Below are 13,177 nucleotides of genomic sequence, written 5' to 3' on the forward strand. Positions count from 1 at the left end.
TTTACTCAGTCATATACTCTCCCTGAAATTTATTAAATATGCAGAATCTCACATTTTATTTAACCAATTATGCATGTACATCAGGTGTATTCATGAGTCTCCAAAGTGAAGATGACGTAATAGGAAAATAAACATCTGCCAAGCATTCCAACATGCTATAAGAACAGGGACAAATAGAGATGATGCCCAGCTCTGTTACTTACAAACCAAGAGATACTGGACACATTATTAAAATCTCCCACATTTAGTTTTCCCATCCATAAAATGAGGATCTCCACAGGGTTGTTGGGGATTAAATGAGATAATGTATGCAGAGTACTTATCACAGAATAGGCAATAAATGGTTTTCTTTATTTTCTTGTTTTCTTTCTAAGAAAAAAACAAAGACTGAGAGATGTTCCATGATCTTGAAGTCTAAAATTTGCTTTTTCTCTAGCAAAGATAATGTGAAATTATATGTGCACATGAAGCAGGGCAGGCTTAATATGTCATTGAGGAACCCACAGCTGTCCTATCAAGAATTCACCCTCCAGGGATAATCAGAAAGCCATACTCCAAATGTGGCTATTACAAGGGCTCCAGAGAGTTTTATCTGCCATCAACAGCATGGTGCTTTGCTAATGTTAAAATGGACTTTCACTGGTGAAATTAATAGCTTATTAATCAGTACAATGGATATCAGACATGGACAGTAATTACTGAAATTAGTGGTATCCAGGATATGTATATTGGTAACAGTATTCTAGAGACGTCCCCCCCGCCAACCTTTGTATTAATAAGGTATAAAAATCTAGCAAGTTCTAAACTTGTATCCATAGGAATGGATCCTGAGGCTGTCCAATCCTGCCATTCAGTCAAAGGATTCTGGTTGCCTGATGTCCATAAGAGCAACCAGATTCTGTTTCTAAGATATTGTGAGTGGTGTTTTGATCAACTAAAATTAAGAGAACCTGGACTTCGTACACCTTACTGAACAGTGTCTGTACTATATGACCTGACTTGTCAGTAAGTTTATGTTTAAATAAATGTCTTTATATGCAGCAGAATTTGGTCTGAGATCTCCTTTCATTAAAACCAAGGAATAAATTAATAGGTTAGTAGTCAACTCCTACTTACTGAAAACTTTTTGGCAACTATTATGATGTACCTAGGTACTATTATGAGCAACCTAATAGTTGTGCGTGGCCCAACTGGCTTAGGTCAGTTTGCTTCATGCTAGTCTTTCTTTCTTTTTTTTTTTTTTAAGATTTATTTATTTATTTGAGAGAGACAGTATGAACATGTGAGTAAGGGGAGGAGCAGAGGGAGAGAATCTTCAAGCAGACTCCTCACTGAGCACAGAGCCCCACGCAGGGCTTGATCTCACAACCCATGAGATTGTGACCTAAGCTGAAGAGTTGGACACTTAACTGACTGAAACACCCAGGTGCCCTAATCTTTTTTCTAATTAAAAAAATGATTAACTTAGATCAATGGTTAATTAGTTCCTTGTGGAATGCATACACACACACACAATACATCAAAGGAGTGGAAATAAAGTGAAATTAGAAATTAAAAGAATGCAATTTTTAAAAATTATAACTTTGAAGCTGCTAAAGTTTCAATGAGTTGATATATGGCTACTGGCATCATAAAGTAACACCATTTTCTGGAGAGAAAAATGGTCAAATTTATCACGAGCCTTAAAAATAAATTTTCCACCAAGAACCACATGAAAAAGTGTTCACTATCATTAGCCATCAGGATAAGGCTAATCAAAACCTCAGTGAAATACCACTTCAAAACCACTAGGATGGTTGTAGTCAAAAAAGACTGATAATAAGAAGTATTGGCAAGGATGTGGAAAAATTAGAACATTCATACATTGCTGGTAGAAATGTAAAATAGTGCAGCCATTTTGGAAAAGAGACTGGTAGTTCTTCAAAAGGTTGAACATTAGAGCCACCAGATGACCCAGCAATTCCACTCCTAGGTACATATCCAAGAAATATGAAAACCAGCATGCTCATAGCAGCATTATTCATACTAGTCAAATACCCTAAATGTCTATCAACTGAGGAATGGATAAATGAAATGTGGTGTATCCATATAACGGAGTATTATTCAGCCACAAAAAGAGATGAAGGAACTTGCTGATACAAGCTGCAACACAGATGAGTCTTGAAAATGTTATGCTAAGTGAAAGAAGCCTGTCACTGATTTTGTATTATTCCCTTTATATGAATTTCCCAAAATAGGCAAAGCCATAAGGACAGGAAGTACATTGGTGGTTGCCTAAGACTGAGAGGGCTGGGGCAAATGAGAATGACTGTTAATGGGTATGGGGTTTCTTTTGGGTTGATGAAAATTTTCTCAAATTGGGTGTGGTGACAGTTACACATCTCTACAAATATACTAAAAGCCACTTAAGTGTATGCTTTAAGTAAATGAATTGCATGACATGAAATTGTACCACAATAAGGTTGTTGTAAAAAATTACTAATGTTCAAGCTCCTTGACCCAGTAACCCTGTCAGTTTGAACCATAGAAAATTACCAATATTTTTGACTTATAAAACAGCAACCTAATATCGCTATCCTAAGAAAGAATCTAAGTTTTATTTATAAAGAAATGTATTTGTTGTAATTTTATTAGAACATGATTTTTTAAAAAAGATTTATTTATTTGAGAGAGAGAAAGATAGAGATCACACATGAGCAGGGGCAAGAGTAAAGGGAGAGGGAGCGAAAGAATCCCCAAGCAAGCTCCCCACTGAGTGTGAAGCCCATGCAGAGCTCCATCCCAGGACACTGAGATCATGACCTGAGCCAAAATCAAGAGGGGGCCACTCAACTGACTAAGCCACCCAGGCGCCCAGAACATGATTTTGAAAACAACCTAAATGCTGAGGGGGGAAAAAAAGATTAAATAAACTATTATATAATTACACGGTAGAACATAATGCAAGCATATGAATTACCCCTTTGAGGAATTGTTTAAAGCATGATAAAATACCAGGTACACTATGTGATACAAATTTGGACAGATATCTTCATTTATAGGCAAAACTAAATGAATATAAGGAAATACACCAAGAATATTAACACAATTATCTCTGAAAGTTAGGATTATGGGTGATTTTAGGTTTCCCTTTATTTTTGTACTTTGCAAATTTTCTCTATTAGGCTTGCATTACTCTTCTTTTAAAAAAGATTTTATTTATTTATTGACATAGAGAAAGAGAGAGAGAGAGCAAGTAGGGAGAACGGGAAAGGGAGAAGCAGACTCCCCAACCCCCACCCCAGCAGGGAGCCTGACTAGGGGGCTCGATCCCAGCACCCGGGGATCATAACCTGAGCTGAAGGCAGACACTTAACCAGCTGAGCCACCCAGGTGCCCCATATTACTTATAATGATAATAATCCTAAATTTTACTTTAAATCAAAAAAGAATTTGACTTAAGCTTTCAAAATTTCCAGTCCAATGGCCAACATGCATATGAGAAAATGCTCTGCATCACTTGCCATCAGGGAAATACAAATCAAAACCACAATGAGATACCACCTCACACCAGTGAGAATGGGGCAAATTAACAAGGCAGGAAACAACAAATGTTGGAGAGGATGCGGAGAAAAGGGAACCCTCTTACACTGTTGGTGGGAATGTGAACTGGTGAAGCCACTCTGGAAAACTGTGTGGAGGTTCCTCAAACAGTTAAAAATATACCTGCCCTACGACCCAGCAATTGCACTGTTGGGGATTTACCCCAAAGATTCAGATGCAATGAAACGCCGGGACACCTGCACCCCCATGTTTATAGCAGCAATGGCCACAATAGCCAAATTGTGGAAGGAGCCTCGGTGTCCATCGAAAGATGAATGGATAAAGAATATGTGGTATATGTATACAATGGAATATTGCTCAGCTATTAGAAATGACAAATACCCACCATTTGCTTCAACGTGGATGGAACTGGAGGGTATTATGCTGAGTGAAGTAAGTCAGTCGGAGAAGGACAAACATTATATGTTCTCATTCATGTGGGGAATATAAATAATAGTGAAAGGGAATATAAGGGAAGGGAGAAGAAATGTGTGGGAAATATCAGAAAGGGAGACAGAACGTAAAGACTGCTAACTCTGGGAAACGAACTAGGGGTGGTAGAAGGGGAGGAGGGCGGGGGGTGGGAGTGATTGGGTGACGGGCACTGGGGGTTATTCTGTATGTTGGTAAATTGAACACCAATAAAAAAAAAAAAGAAAAACAAAACAAAACAAAACAAAAAACAAAAACAAAAACAAAGCAGCATTAGGAAAAATAAAAAAAAAAAAATTTCCAGTCAAGTATTTCAGCCTCTAAGGTGAAAAAAAGAAACCTTGCTGGGAGGTCCCTGGGTGGCTTAGCGGTTTGGTGCCTGCCTTTGGCCCGGGGTGTGATCCTGGGGTCCTGGGATCAAGTCCCACATCAGGCTCCCTGCCTAGAGCCTGCTTCTCCCTCTGCCTGTGTCTCTGCCTCTCTCTCTCTCTCTCTCTCTGTGTCTCTCATGAATAAATAAATAAAATCTTAAAAAAAAAGAAAGAAACCTTGCTGTTTTATTCAGACAATACCACTAAACTAGTTATTCAAAAGACATAGTATTAATCTGCCTTAATTTGAAGTCTTAACTAACCAAGAATCTACAACATCCTGTTCTAGTTCTTTAGAAATAACTCTTCCTGACAACAAGTGCTTATTTATTTCTTGTCTGTGACTGCATATCGTTCTCCCGTGTCCAAGCCACAGATAAATCAGAGATAGAGTTTGTGTGACAGTTTTTCGTCATTTTGCACTTTTAGAAGTGGCTTGACTAATAAGAGTATTTCATGTCCTGCCAAGCTGGTAAAAGCCACAGATGTATTATTGGTCCCTGAAAATCAGAATGTACTGAACTCTTCTCAGGCCCTGACCTTTCCCTCCCAGATGCCCCAGAGTCCTGTCTGTCCAGTCCTATATATCTACAGCCTGCCAGTGTCAGGTTTAAGGTCTCTTAACGTCTCCAGTGTAGTTGATGGTAGTTTGATACCATGATTCTAGCGTGATACTCATGAGCAGATGCAGCACAAAGATACTTGAGATAAGCACAGTAAAAAGACAACACTTTCTTGTATTTCAAGTTCAGCACCTAAGGCAGTGTAGCAGGAGACACATTTTATACGAACACGTGGAGTTCGACTGAAGAGTCCATCACAGTGTATCATAGTTATTTGAGAAGGAGCTTTGGATCAAATCTCACTCCCTACGTAAAAACACTATTTTATTGTGAGCCCTTCTGATATCACTTAGACTTAATAAAGCACACTCATATAAGTAAAAGCTACAGAAAAAATTGTAGAATTATCTAACTTATAAAAACTATATACAGAATCACTACCTAAGGTTATGCTATACACTTACATATTTACTTTGTTTATTGTCTGTCTCTACCACAAAAATTAAAGTTGGAGAGAGGAAGAATTTTTGTCTGCCTTGTTCATCAGTTTAACTCCAGTACTGGGAACAGTACCTCAAACACAGTCGTGTCTACGAAGAAGAAACTCAGGGGCACCTCAGTGGCTCATTGGGTTAGGCATCCGACTCTTGATTTCTGCTCAGGTCATGATCTCGCGATTATGGGATTGAGCCCCACATTAGGCTCTGATTAGCAGTGCTAATCTGCTTCAAATTTTCTCTCCCTCTCCCTTACTCTCTCTCTTAAATAAAACAATAAAATAATAAAATCTTTTTTAAAAAACCCCCAAAACTCAGTCAGTAGTGAATGAGTGAATGGTTCCTCCACACAATGGAACACTATTCAGCTGCTAAAAATGTTCAGATCAATGATCATTCAAAATTCTCTCCATTATGCACGGAACAGTTATTGCCATGTAAATTATTTAGTTCATTTATTTCATGTTCCTGCTATTTCATATGCTGGCTAAATGCAAACTACCCTCTAAGGTTTTGCAAAGTATATGGAAAGAGACAGAAAGGAGGATGCTGCGTCTAAGCACTTATCATTTCCTTGGTAACTCTTAGAAATATAAAAAAGAGAAACTAAGAAAGCAGGAAATTACAAATGCTAGCATTATCAGACATCTGATGACATCAGAATTTTTGCAAGAGAACTGTAAATTTACATGCATACCAAGCATTATTTGCATCTGAAATATAAAATCCACCATGTAGGCACTGGTCTTCATTTTGTCAATTGTTGTATTACTGATTTTTTTTAACTTCCTAATTTTTGGTCACTATATATTTTCTTTTAAAAAATTCTATTTATTTATTCATAAGAGACACAGAGACATAGGTAGAGGGAGAAGCAGGCTCCCCGCAGGGAGCCTGATGCAGGACTCGATCCCTGGACTGGGGATCATGCCCTGAGCCAAAGGGAGACACTCAACTGCTGAGCTACCCAGGCGTCCCTGGTCACTATATATTTTCTAAATTAACCATTAGTAAAAATCTAACAACAGTCATTGGGGACATCTGAGAAAAATGTTACACTATAAAATATCAGGAACCACTATTCAAAACAAACAATAATCTCTTTTAGAATAGTTCCTACTTAAATCTGATATGTCAGACTCGGATTTAAACCTTAGAAAGGGATAAGAAAGAAGAGCCTTTTGTGTAATCAGACTTTTGTGAATATAAGTTAAGCACAATACCAAACCTGGGACAGAGTGACCATTTTTTGTCAAATGTTAACCCCTTGGATGGTCCCAATAGGTAGACTTGCCTTCTTCTGCCACAGTTAGACTGCCTAAGGAAGAGGCAGAGAATAGAGCTAGAAGTCCACAACAATATTTCTCCAATACGAAAAATCTCCTGAAGTTTAACCTGAGTTCTGACAGGGACTGTGTTGGGTAGATCTCGTTTATTTCTGAATTTCTCAGGCAGATAGAGTCCAGGGTCCAGGGGATACATAGAACATGAACAAATAAGTCTCTAAAGCTCTTGTCGTTTCACAGTGATCATATGAAACCTGGGTAATGGCTGTTAAAAGGCAAATAGTGCAGTGACTAGACAGTTTAAATGTAGATAAAGTATTGCAATCAACGAGTTATGAGATTTAATCCAACTTTTTCTAGGACTGAAATTTTATTGATCAAGTATAATTTGAAATCAAGAGCCATCTGCCAGGACTTCTAAAACCTTTTTGCTAAACACTGATTTTTAGTATTATTATTATTTTCTTTTTTTTTTTTTTTTTAGAGTGAGAGAGAGAGACCCTGGGGGGAGGGGAAGGGAGAGGGAGAGAGAATCTCAAGCAAACTCCACACTGAGCCCAAGCCTGACAAAGGGCTTAATTTCATGACCCTGTGATCATGACCTAAGCTAAAATCAAGAGTCAGATGCTTAACCAACTAAGCCACCCAGGTGCCCCAAACACTGATTTTTAATTATAATTTTATTGCCAGAGGTTTGAGAATCTAACTTAATTGGAATATAGGTAGAAAAGGGGAAAAATGAGATAAGAACACAAAGGCCACTTCTTAAAATATGTTAATCCACTGCTCATTTAGCAGTTGAGTATCCAAAAAACAACTGAGCATTAATAGAAAACATATAAACTTGCCTGGTGGAACTGCAATACCACTAGTCATGTATACGACGAGACTGAAAAAAAATAATAACTATTTGAAAAATACTTTTGAAAAGTACCTTTGTGTACAAACTAACTCTACAGAAGATGACAGAAAAAAAAAAAAACCTGTCGCTCTTGCTTCCATTTAGCTGATTTTATTAAACTGACTAGTTATTTGGGGGAACTGACTAGTTGTTTGGGGATTGGATATTATGGTAGAACTAAAGCTTGCAGCCAAGTCTAAAGACTTTTAAAAAAAAATCAATCCTATGCCAGTCAAATTCCATGCAAGTCACACACCTCTATGCCACATTCAGTCTTCTGGGCCCCAATTTGTCACCCCTATCAGCATGATAGGATATTCAATATCCCTCCCCTTCATCAAAATGAATTATGATACCTTTTGCACCCTTAACATCTCACCAGGATCTGAAACATTCGCCTTTGCACAATCAGGAACAGCTTAAAAATGTAAAGCCAAGAGCTTATCACATCCTTCCCTTTACTTGGCTGTAAGTCTCAGGCCTGTTGCAAATAACAAAACTCCAGCTTCTGCAAGTCTCATTAAGCATCATCCGTGTGACCATCCTCAACATCAATTGGCAGGGCAGCGTCACCCATAACAAATTCCTGGAATGTGGCCAGTCCCAGCAGCCAAGCTCATCTGGCTGCATCCCAGCTCTACAGGGTGTCTGAACATGCTGGCACAAAGGAGAATGGCAGGATGGCTGAACATTCTGAATTATGAGCTGGAGAGAGGTGACCACACACTAAAGAAACCCTGTAGAGATGAGCTGAAGAACTTCAAGCCACAACTGCTTATATGTTGGCTGTTGGAAAGTGAATGCAACAGACATAGTCTTTATGCAACACTGCAATAAGAAATGGCCCCTTTGAGGACCAGGTATAGGCAAACTGAAAGGGCAGATAAGGACCCATGTTCATTTCCATATTCCAGGTTTCATCTGGCCTGCCCCTGCATTTTGACAGATTACCAGTGTTTGCTCTCATCCAGGTCTCATTTTATTCTGCAAAATAATGCCTCTCTCTCTACTTACCCAAGAATAACAAAATGACAAATTAATTGGATACAAGGAGCATAGGCATACCACCTAAATCAGCTAGCTTATGCATATCACTGAAGAACAGGGACATTTGCTAGAAACCCATGAAGTGAACCAGGAAATTCCAGTCAGCTCCTTTGTGTGATCTGCCTTTCTGTGTGCTTCCAAAGTGAATTACAGAACTAGTAATTTGTCAGTATGTAATCTAAATTATTAATATGTGCCTATGGTAGACTGTTATTTCACACAAAACTCTAACCACCGCTGATAAAATTACTGCTATTATGTAAGAACATTAAAGAGTATGATGATTTTAAAGTCATTAAAAGTGAAATTTTTAGGCAGGATCTGGATGACCATCTGGCAGGTAAAAGATCCTTGCATTGGATGAGGAAAGGGTTGGTGAGAAAGTATTTTGATGACTTTTCCAGGCTTTTCCATCAACTTTATGAGATACAGCCCAGCCACTGAAATATAGGCACAGAATTTTCAAGAAATCTAATATGATCCCATGCACAATTATGTTAGATATATAAATAGCCCAGAAATGAATACACCACATTTGATTGTCATTTTATCCCAGGCAAATCACTTACTGATTCTCATATTGCAAAATGTTTGGAATTACACCAAATAAAATACAGCTGATGGTCTCCAGAAGTTGACATTATAAGATATCAGGACATACAAATCATATTATGCTAAAAATGCAATAAATTTATCACTACCCATATGAATGATGACATAGCAGTTATGTATATGAAGTAAAATAACAAATAAGGTTCAAATTATTTTAGTTTTACTTTGAAAGAGATGACAAGATTTCATGAATTTCATTTACTGGTAAGTGCTATATCTATTTTATCCCTCACAACAATACTATTACAGAGATTCTGAGGCTAAGAAAAATTGAACAGCTTGCCCAAGGTCACTCAGCTAATAATTAGCAGGTCAAAGACTTGAACCTGCCTCAAAGGCCATCTGATCTGGATCCCCCTACCTAGCACTGATTACTGGGCTTCCATTTCCCTTTCTTATTTCCTCACTTGCAGGCAACACTGAAACTTCTGTCGCTTAAGTTTATACTGGTGAGTGTGGGAGGAGGTTGTCTGAAGCCTGCCCGGCAGACTGAGGAAAACTAATTTGAGTTTTCAAATGGGAACTGAACAAAGTTGGCAGGGCTCTGCAAAAAAGAGGTATAGGCGTGCTATTACTATTGTAAATAGGCTCAGTATTCCCGAAAGCTATCTGTCTCTTGGAATGAGAGCTATAAAACTTTTCTTGCCCTCTGTCTCAGTAATTTCAGTCTTTGGAATATACCCCAAGGAAATAACACAAAAGAAAAAGGTAATTTGTTCAAGATGTTCATTCAGGGGCTATTTGAATTAGTGAAAAACTGGAAATAACCTAAATTTCCAGTAATAGGACAATGACTAAGCAAACTAGGCTAGGTAGAGAAAGAAAAAGAAAAAAAAACTTTATAATCCCTAATAATGGCAAATGTAGACTACATTCACATGTGGACATATATGTAAGAAATAACTCTTAAAAGTAGAATGCAAATTAGCATAAGCATAGTCTTGTGCCAAGACCTTTTTTCTCACTTGTGCCAAGTATAATATTGTGTGCATTAACAATCACACAAGAGAAATGTGAATTTATAAAGAAGTATATCTCCCATTTCCTTGTAACTCCAATAGTGGAACTGATACATAGGCTGTCCTTAATTAAAACTTAGGACAGCTTACATAGAGGTAGTTTTAAAACTGAGACTAGACTATATCTCACATGTACTAATGTGCTGTCAACAAGAGCTAATTTTTTATAAGGACTTACTATAGACACTCTTCCAAGTTCTTTCCCTGTATTCTCTCATATAATCCTCTTATAGCCTTATAAGTATTATTATTATCATCTCTTTTCCAAGAGGAGGAAATTGGAGCACAGAAAAGCTAAGCAACTTTCCCAAGATTACATAGGCTATGGCAGAGATGGGGTTTCAACCAGGGTAGACTGCTGCTATGGCCTATATGCAGCCATTATGCCACAATGTCTTAGCTTATTTAAAAGAAGTATCTAGATCATGTTATTTCCCATTAAGCATTTCTAAGATTTTGTTTTCTGCTTTTCTTCCTCAGCACTTCTGTTTTGTTTATAATATATAGGATCCTTGCAGGAAAGAACAATAACCAGATACAGAGGTTGAGATAAAATACTCACCATCTAGTGCCACCTGCATGAACATAATCAACTTGCCTAAACTGGTAAAACTTCATCCAAGAAGTAAGACTAGAGTAGGGTTTTTAAATCAGTTGAGGGAATTATAGAGGCTAAAAAATAAAATTCTACTGTGGGCACATGAGATAATTACGAAGGAGAAAAATGTAACACATGGAGCAAATGTGATACCCAAATGATGCTGAATCTAAGAAATAAGTTGCCTGAGGCTAAGTGACAAATATAGAAGAACATTTAAAATTCTTGGGAGAATGATAACTTAAAAATAAAATTTATGTTTTATATTTACTTAGTTTCTTATATTTTTACAAAACTATTTGTAACTTACGATTTTTAATTCTCATGCTGTAAATGGTGAATAGTATAGTTGACGGGGGAAAAAACTGAGAGTCACAGATTAAGCATCTCACCCAAAGCTGGCCCATTTGTCCTTAGTGGGGTTGGACCTCTGTCCCAGCCCACATTCTCAGTAGAGCTAAACACTGATGCTGTTCAAGACAAAGCCCTGTGCAGACCTCTCCTATAAATCATTCAGATCCATAAAGCCCTAGGCCACAAGTATAAATCCACTGAGATAAGTCCAGAAAACCAATCTAACATAAGCATAATCAGAGATGATAATCAAATATATAACAGGATCCTTTCAAATGAAGGAGGCAGAGTGATGGCAGGACTACTATCCATAAACTAAACTTTGGGAGATATCATGGGCAGGTAGTTTTATGTTTGGAAAAACACAAAACCCTAGTCCTTTTATCTGAATCCTTGTAAGAGGCACATTATTATAAGACCCTATCACCTTTGGGACAAAATGCGCAAAACAACATTTTTGCTTTATTGGTACATTTTATGGAAATATTTGCAGAGTAAGTGAGGCAGCCTATATTCATACATCCCTAAGTGCCCTCACCTTCTGACCTGACTCTGTCTTATAGAAGCCTATGCTTTCTTGAGAGATCAGATCAAATGCTATAGCCTCTTTACATTCTTCCAAGAAGCCTCTTTGCATTCTTCAAGTGAGATTAACCCTCCCTTTCCTAGGCATTTATAGCACGTTCTAGGTCATCTTATTGATGATCTTGCCTTCTGCTTTGTTTGGCTCCAGGATGGCATAACACACTTGGGATTTATCTTTGGGCTTCTACAGCCCCAACACAAGTGCCTTCACACTGTAGTTTTCCCTGAATTGGTAAGAAATTGTCTGAGGTCCTGTCACACTCTAAGGGTTTATAAACATTTTCTGGGGTTTGAGTTATTCAAATTCAACTACAGATATGACCTCAGTAAAGGACTCTCTTCACTTAAAAATCTTGTTTCCTTATAATCATATTTTATGCTGACCTTTAGTACCAGAACATTTGCATTTATTTAATGCATTAGTAATTAGCACTAGCAAATAGCAATCTCACATCCAGAAGGTTAAATTATAAAGTGCCTTTTTTAATCAAATAGGTGTATGGCAGTCATCAAACTAATTTGAGATTTGCTTTTACCACAAATTTCATAAATATTCCACCATATTTTATTCAATATGAAGAGCTTCAAAGACAGAAAAAACTTCAGCTTTATAAAGAATCTCTCTTTTAATATGAGCCGGTGAATAAACTACTGATGAAAGAACTTAGGATTTCAGAACAAAAGTACATTACTTCTACCAAAGTCAACAGTTCTTCAGGGACAAAAATAATGTTCTAGTAATTTGTACTAGTGTACTAGTAATTTGGAATTATAACTAAATAACATTCATTTTATTGAGATTCTTATATAAGAACTAAGTAAACAATTCTTCATAGTAGTTATAAAAACACAAAAGCAGGCACCTGCATGGCTCAGTTGGTTAAGTGTCTGCCTTCAGTTCACGTCATGATCCCAGAGTCCCAGGATGGAGCCCGTTTCAGGCTCCCTGCTCAGCAAGGAGTTTACTTCTTCTCTCACCTTCCCCCTGCTCCTTCTCTCTCTCTCTTTCTCTCTCTCTCTCACTCAGTCTAACTCTCAAATAAATAAGTAAAATCTTAAAAAAAAAAAAAAAAAAAAAAAGGAAACACAAGAAGCAAGTACTAGGTTTCTGAAACCCAGTCAGTCACCTTCCTCATGCCCCTAACTTCCCTTGGGCCGTGTGTGGTGGTGGTGTGATCCTCAATTAAAAAGCTTGCTTATAAAGAAGATAAAGACCAGGGAAAGAATACTACCGAGGGTTGCAATGAAAAGTAAACTAAGAAAAAGATGAAGTGATTATTTTCAATTGTAACACATTCTACAAAATATCCAAAACTTCCACTACATTTTG

At 37.5% G+C, this 13,177-nt stretch overlaps 1 protein-coding gene across 1 annotated transcript in view; it reads right to left on the reverse strand.

Annotated features, from left to right (window-relative positions):
- Nucleotides 1-13,177, reverse strand: part of PDE11A (phosphodiesterase 11A) — a 363,233-nt gene that overhangs the window by 297,951 nt on the left and 52,105 nt on the right.

Source organism: Canis lupus, chromosome 36 (genome assembly GCF_003254725.2).
Source record: "Canis lupus dingo isolate Sandy chromosome 36, ASM325472v2, whole genome shotgun sequence".
Classification (NCBI taxonomy): Eukaryota; Metazoa; Chordata; class Mammalia; order Carnivora; family Canidae; genus Canis; species Canis lupus.